The sequence below is a fragment of the Orycteropus afer genome, unplaced genomic scaffold (genome assembly GCF_000298275.1).
Source record: "Orycteropus afer afer isolate SDZICR_OR568_19922 unplaced genomic scaffold, OryAfe1.0 scaffold00078, whole genome shotgun sequence".
NCBI classification, from domain to species: Eukaryota; Metazoa; Chordata; class Mammalia; order Tubulidentata; family Orycteropodidae; genus Orycteropus; species Orycteropus afer.
This window is the reverse complement of record NW_006921665.1, coordinates 11,175,070-11,183,500: the sequence shown is the minus strand read 5'-3', so window position 1 is coordinate 11,183,500 and position 8,431 is coordinate 11,175,070.

Below are 8,431 nucleotides of genomic sequence, written 5' to 3'. Positions count from 1 at the left end.
GTACCACGGACTGCGAAAAGAACTAACAGATCTGTCCTGGAGGAAGTGTAGCCGAGATGCTCCTTGGAAGCGAGGATGGCCAGACTTCATCTCACCTACTTTGGTCGTGTTGTCAGAGGAGATCATTCCCTGGAGAAGGATGTCATGCTTGGTATGGTGGAGGGTCAACAAAAGAGGGGAAGGCCTTCAACGAGTTGTATTGACACAGTGGCTGTGACAATGGGCTCAGGTATAGCAAGGATCATGGAGCTGACATGGGATCAGGCAGTGTTTCTTTCTGCTGTACATGAGGTCGCTATGAGTTGGAAGTGACTCGAAGACACCTAACAACATTGATAATGTAGAGCTGGAGCAATAATGAGGATCAATACCTGTGAAAAGAAAAAAAGTAGTAATAAGAAAGATTGGGCAGGGAAAAAATTAGACCAAAATGCTGACCTCAAAAATCTTGGCCAGCCCAACAAAGGCTCTGAAGTAAAGATTATCTTTAGAGGAGATCCTTATTGAGCAGAAATAATGTGCTTAATCTTTGGCTGACAGCCACCCAGTGAATAGTGGACCTTTGGCTGAAAGTGGAGGGAAAACTTGACAGCACTAACATCTCATCACACTCTTATCCAGGGATTTCATTATGGAAGGAACATCTGAGAGGAAAATCTCCATATCTACCACATCCTCTAGTTTGATTATAAAGAGTTTGAAGACCCGAACCTTGTCTTTGTATGGCTAGAGTTTCAACATAATGCTTTGTAAAAGTAATGTACATATACTTTTTTTTTTTTTAATTTATTTTAGTAACCCAATTGTAAATATCTTAAAATGTTATAGGAAATAATAAGTATATCATAAGGAATGCTTCCAATTATGTGTTTCAAAGGAAATGAATGATCATTTAGATCTATTTCTAACTGAACAATATATTCTTATTGAATATCTAGAATATGAAAGATGTTGTGGTATGAATTTATTTATCAAGTTGGTAGGTTGGAAATATAAAAAGGACCTACCTACTGGCCTTAAAAAATTATCTTTTGATTTTTGTCATTGTATGTGTCTGAGTTTCTATATAGGAAATATATGTATCACTATTTGTATCTATTAATCATAAATGCAGCTATAAAATAGTAATATAAGAGATAAAAACCAAAAAAACAAACTCACTGACATAAAGCTAATTCTGACTCTTGATGACCCCCTTTGGGTTTCCAAGGCAGTAAATTTTTAAGGAAGTAGATTTCCTCATCTTACTTCTACAGAGCAGCTGGTAGGTTTTAACAGACAATTTATATATTTCCATTTCCAGTAGTTCTTCCTTACCAGTCATGCTAACTTTCTCCAAAATCAAATCCTGAATCTTTCATACTTCTTCTTCTTGACTCATATTATCAACTGAGGAAAAAATACCATTAATCATCCCAAGTAAAAGAAGAATTTATTCCAAATCTTTATCTGTAAGTAAGGAGAAAACAGAGTCAATAATCTCAAAAAGAAAACTAATGCAAGCTTCAAGGCTGAAATAACCAAGGAAAAGAGATTTTTTCCAGCTTTCTACCTCTTTCTAAGTAAAAAAAGCACTATAGACATCATCCAGTATTTACGTCTAAAGACATATTTGGTGCTGAGGCACTATAAACATAGGCAAAGATGTGAAAGTCACCTTGTTTTGTACAATTAAGAAAAATAACAATACTCTGGTGGTTAAGTTTGCGTGTCAACTTGGCTAGGCCTGGTTGAGTGGCTGGACAGCTGGTGGTAGTTATTCCTCCTGGTCAGATTGGTAATTAACCCCATGGTGAAATCTTTTGGATCAGCTGAGTAGCTTCTTTGGGTATGTGGTCTTCTTATCGAGTCATCAAGGGAAATGCTAACGCCAAGCAGAAAGGTGAAAAAAAAAAAAAAAAAGAAGAACCTTTGTTAGTGCTAGCACAGACTCAGTGGATTCATACCCAGAGACTGAGCCCCGAACAAAGGCCACATGCGGCTTTTATGGGGCTCTTCTTCTGGGGTATTTGGAGTAAATGGGTGATTGGTTACCTGCAAAAAGAACATCTGCAGCTAGCAGTTTTTACAGATGTTAAACATGCCTGAGTGGAAGTGAGGAGGGGACGTATGGGCAGAGGAGGAAGGGAGGAGCAGGGGAGAGGAATTTTCCACTCTTTATACGTGATTTTTCAAGCTGGCCCGAGCCAGATCTCTCTTGCCTAACAACAAATTATTTCACTGCTCAAAAGAACTTCCCTATTTAGGATGGGCAAAGGTTATAATTCATTCATTTCCCTTTCTTGCCTCAGTCTGCTTCCCATATATAAGAAACAGGTTTGGGAATGGTCTTTAACTTATGGCATGTTTCAACCCTGAATGAAGCCATGTCATTTTTCAGCAGCCTTCCATGCTCTGCTGACCTTGGAACTTTCAATGGACTTAAATTAATGGCCTGCCTTTGGTAACATCAGGACTGTGCCTTTTTACTTCTCAACCTTGGGTTTGTCAGTCTCAGCAGCCAGCATTGTCCAAGTGAAGAAAAGCCTCTAGCTCCAGTGGGCCAGGAGCAGGAGGCAGAGCTGAACCCTGAGGTTCAGTCTGTCACCCAGCCCCTAGAATGAAGCACTTTGAACTAAGACTTAAAGCCTACAAACTGTAAAAGAATAAACTCCTGTTTGTTCAGCCATGACATTTGTGGCATATTCTTGTCTGAGCAGTGCTAGGTAATCAAAACAAATACTTCTCAGGAAAGTAAAGAAGAAGTAGTGGTCCAATGGTAGAATTGCCATTTTCCATGTGAAAGATCACAATGTGATCACAGTGTAACATTACCCATCAATCTGTAGAGGTTGTGTATTGCAAAGATACTGAACAAGTTTCAGCAGAGTTTACAGAAAAGGAGAAGAAGATGGCCTGGTGACTTTCTTTAAAAAATTGACAATGAAAATTCTATGGATCACAAAGTTATGGTCTGTAACAGATGATGGGGATGGCACAGAATTATACAGCCTTTTGTTCAGTTGTTTGTGAGTTGCTGTGAATCAGAGGCCAACTCCATGTCAGCTAGCAGAAATAACAAAATGGGAAAAAAAGCAACATACACACACACATATAATCTCCTCATCCACAGTGAAGACTCTTAATAACTTGATACTGCATTGAATTTCATATAGATGTCACCTTCAGTATACCAAAAAAAGATTTATATAAAAAAAATGAAATCAATAAATCTGGTTTATAACGTTTGCTTATTTCCTTTGGTGTAAATATGTCCACCACAACCTCTTTCAATGTACCTGTGATGTCACTAAACATGGAACTAGAAAGAGACATTCAGAAATGCCTCTTTTGGGCCACTTTGAGCTGGCTCCCAAATACCAATGGATGTCACACTAAGCAAAATATACATGAAGAGAGATATTGAATATTTTTTTGAATTATGAATATGTAAATTATTTAGTTCCATTGAATGTCCAAAAATGGAAATATAATCTGAGTAAAACCAACAGCAACTAAACAATGCATCTCCTCAAACTTCTATAAGCTGCATCTCTAAGAAAACATTGGTATCAACTAAATATTTCCATAAGAAAATATATTTAAATTAAAAAGTATTATTTTTCCAACTATATGCAACTCAAGTGCATTGAGATGGATGGAAAGAAATGAAGTCAGATTTTATAGACTCAAGAGCAAAATTTATTAGAAAGGATTTCCAGCAATGTCTCAAAGTAACATGGAATGCAGTGGCATAGCAATAATATAGCAAGGATGAAAATCAACAGCTTGAGTGATATAATTCTGGATCAGAGAAGTAGGTTCTCACTGAAAAAATGTGTACTTTTTGCATGGTGATATAGTCATCAGAAGCCCAAGATAAGCGCTCAAAAGTTAAATGATGCTAGACAACATAAAATAACTATTTCATGGAAATAATTCCAAAATCAGAGTTCTGAATCGATGATATATTTGTTTCTTTGTTTATTAATGTGTTTTTAGTAGAATCCAAAGAACCGATATTTTCCATGGAAAGAGGGACAGTATTTTAGGGTTTTTTTGCAAAATTTATTATAAAGTATGCCCAGAAACATTACAAAAAAAAAAAAAGAAAGAAAGAAAGAAAGAAGCTACGCTCAATGGCACAGTAGGAGTGAGGCTAAACTTAGGCATAAATAGGTATCACAAGGGATCTCTGGTAGCATAGTGTCTAAGGCACTTGACTGCTAACCAGAAGGCAGGTGGTTCAAACCCACCAGCCATTCCTCAGAAGGAAGGTTGGGCAATCTACTTCCGGAGAGATACCACCTCGGAAACCCAAGGAGGGGTCGGTATGAGTCGGGTCTGACTCGACGGCACATAACAACAACAACAACAACAGGTATCACAAGACATGGAGATACAGTTTGCTAGAAGACAGCTCCTTTAATCCCAAACCACTATAAATGGATCTGGGTCCAATTGTACTGCTATAACCTTTTTGAATTAATATTCATGTAGTAATACATATATGTATATGTATTACTATATGTATGTAGGAGCTCTGGTAGCATAGTGCCTAAGGTACTTGACTGCTAACCAGAAGGCTGGCGGTTCAAACCCACCAGCCAGTCCTCGGAAGGAAGGTTGGGTAATCTACTTCCTTAGTGATACCCCCTCGGAAACCCAAGGAGTGGTTGCTATGATCAGGTCTGACTTGACGACACGTAACAACAACAACAACAGTACATATACACCAGTTTCAACTTACAAACATATACATTCATTATATAATATATAGAGAGGGAAAGCAGTCCCTGGTTGTACAGTGTTTATTGTGTTCCGCTGCTCACCAAAAGGTTGGTAATGTGAACCCACCAGCCAATCCACTGAAGGAAAGAGCTAATGATCTTCTCCCAATTATGTTACTGGACAATAGCAGTTCTTAGCTACCTGCCAGGAGGAGAGCCAATTACTTGACAACAGGAAAAGGTGAAAAGCAAGAGTGTTTATTGAGCATGCATATCCAAGGACACAGGGGGATTTTGTCCACCCAAGACTGCCTGCCTATACTGAGAAAAGGTTAGGGTTTTAAAGAGAATTGAGCTGAGGGATTTGAGGAATGTTGATAATGTTTTCTTCTTATCATCAGGATGAGTCATCTTTGCCTTGTAACCTTTTTGTTATTCTTCTGGTCAGTGATATAAAATCAGCCTTGGTCAGGAGAAATTATTTTTCATACCCTCCACATCTGTTCAAAAGAGTAATTTTACAAGGAGGAGAGAATATAGGAGTGGATACAATCAGGCCTGTAAGGAAAGAAAAGGAGGAATGCGTGTGTTTTGGGGCGCAGAGGTGGTAGTGCACTCAGGCTAGGAGGCCAGAAGGCCTATAAGGAGAGAAAGAGAGAAAAAGAAACAAAGTAAAGTTTGGTCAAGACAGCTCTTGGCTTAGGTTGTTTTACTCTCTGAGAGATACAATCGTCATAGCCTAGGAAACTATGGGGGAGCCCTAGTAGCGTAGTGCCTAAAGCACTTGACTGCTAATCAGAAGGGTGGCGGTTCAAACCCACCAGCCACTCCTAGGAAGGAAGGTTGGACAATCTAATTCCTTAGTGATACTGCCTCGGAAACCCAAGGAGGGGTCGCTATGAGTCGGGTCTGACTCCATGGCACATAACCACAACAGGAAAGTATGGGGCAGTTCTACTCTGTCACATGGAGTGTCTAGGAACTGGAATTAACTCAACGACAACATATATAAATACACACACAAATATATATGATTATGAAAACTTGTGTGTGTGCGTGTGTGCATGCACATGCAGGTGCTCATGTACACACGCACACAATAATGACAGCAATTGTCATTAAATAAAGCTTTGTTCTTGTTTTTAGGGGGGAACGGCGAGAGCTATTTTATTGCAGGCATTGTTTGAATCACCAGTATATACTAATTATGAAAAACAAATCATTTTTTTATTAGCATTATTACTTTATTTAAGTTCTCTACAGACAATATATGATGGGCTCAAGTATAGCAGGGATGATGGATCTGGCGCGGGATCGGGCAGTGTTTCTTTCTGCTGCGCATGGGGTTGCTATGAGTCGGAAATGACTCCATGGCACCTAACAACAACAGCAAATAATATAGGATATCTGTGGTATAGTGGTTAAAACATTTGGCTGCTACCAAAAAGGGCCATGGTTCAAACCCTCTAGCAGTTCCATGGGAGAAGGATGAAGCAGTCTGCTTCCATAAATATGTATTGCCTTGGAAACTCAAATAGGGTTTCTATGAATTGGAATCAACTTGACGGCAGTGAATCTTGGAGTGACCTATTGTCCTATCTATGCAACTGGCATAAAAACCAAATGATTAAAAAAAAAAAATCCTTTAAACATTTCCTCTAACACTGACTTTCTTCAAAGTCAATGAGTGTTAAAACTTTGTACCCTTTTTGACTCCTTCTTCCTCATTAATCGTTCTGTTTTCCCTACTTAATTTCTTTTCTTTTTTCTTTTTATTGTATTTTGGGTAAAAGTCTACAGAGCAAACAAGTTTTCCATTCAACAATTTATATACATTTTGTTTTGTGACATTGATTGCAAGCCCCTCAATGTAACAGCATACTACCAATTTCCTCCCTGAGTTCCCCATGTCTATTTATCCTTTCTTGCCCTTACTGCCTTCTTATTTTTGTTTTTGGGAGAATGCTGCCTTTGGGTCTCATATGGTTGACTATTGTGAAGACCCTGTTCCTCACAGGTGTTACTGTTCATTTTATAGGCTGGTCTATGTTATATCCCTGAGAGCTGTTCTTAATTTCTTGAAATGTAGACTTTTAATATCCATTTACTTCTATTACATCCACCAAATTTAGGAAAATTTGACTTTCTACTTTATGCCAAAATTACTGAAGCAGCCACCTCTCTAGGTATCAACTACTTTTTGTTATATATGTATTTTTCCTTCTTTGTCACTTCCACTTCTCAACCAAATACATATGATGGAAAGGAAATACATTATCTACTACTGCTATAATAGAAAAATCACAAGTGGGTGGCTTTAACAAACAGAAACATATTTTATCATAGTTTAGGAGACTAGAAGTCCAGATTCAGGGCACTGACTCTCAGGGAAGGCTTTCTGTCTCTGTCCACATTGCGTTAAGGTTCTATCTTCTCAGCTTGTTTCCTGTTTCCTTGATATCTCCATGTGGCTTGGCATCATTTTCCCCTCATCTATGCTTCTCTTATTTGCTTGTTGAACTTCTTTTATACCTCAAAAGAGGTGGACTTAATACATAACCAACATTAATCCTGTCTCATTAACATAACAAAGACAATCAAATCCCAAATAGCATTATAACTTTAGACATGGAGGCTAGAATTTACAACATATACTTTTGGAGACACAAATAGTGTTCAAACCACTGTTGTTGTTATGTGCCGTCAAGTCGGACCCGACTCATAGCGACCCCTCCTTGGGTTTCCAAGGCAGTATCACTAAGGAAGTACTCAAACCTTCCTTCTGAGGAGTGGCTGGTGGGTTTGAACCGCCAGCCTTCTGGTTAGCAGTCAAGTGCTGTAGGCACTACGCTACCACAGCTAGTGTTCAATCCTTACTGCATACTTACATATTTATTTACTTATATACATATTATATGCATACTTACAGTGCATGTAATACATGACTCCTCACAGTTAATCTTGCTAATTCAATATCTACCTTCAGTCACTCTATTGTTCTAAGAATTGTACATTTTCTTCTTTATCCCTGTGACAAGGAGAAAATATTGTTCTCTTGGTTTATTATGACTTCCTCCAATTGGTTCAAATGCTAATATTTTTGTTCAGGTCAACTACAATCTTTTGTCTTATAAATTGATATCTATTTCATATATCTTTTTTGTTGTTCTTAATTCTATGTAGCATGCATTTTTCATACCATGTGTAAAACAGTCAACTGCAGCTATATTTTATGAAATGAGTTATCATGAAAATAATAGAAATATACAAAGTGGACAATACAGCATAAGAAACTTCTGTGTATTCAGAATTCATCTTCAAGCATTAACTTCTCAAGGAAAATCCTGCTTTCTTTATACAAATAGTACCTTTGTTCTATACAAATTATTTTCTAGAAAACCACAGTTTCATACAATTTTATCTAACAAAAGACTATCACTAAATGATACAAAAACAAACTCACTGCCATCAAGTCTATTCTGACTCATAGTGATTCCTATTTGGTTTCCAAGGCTATATATCTTTATGGAAGTAGATTGCCCCATCTTTCTTCCATGGAGCAAGTAGCTGGATTGAACCACTGACCTTTTGGTTAGCAGACAAGTTCCTTCACCACTACACCACCAGAGTTCCTACTAAAAGATAAGGATTCATAAAAAATTGTGATTTATTGTCTTTTTTTTTAAAATGGTTATATCAGCTCCCTCAAGTAAAGTCATTTA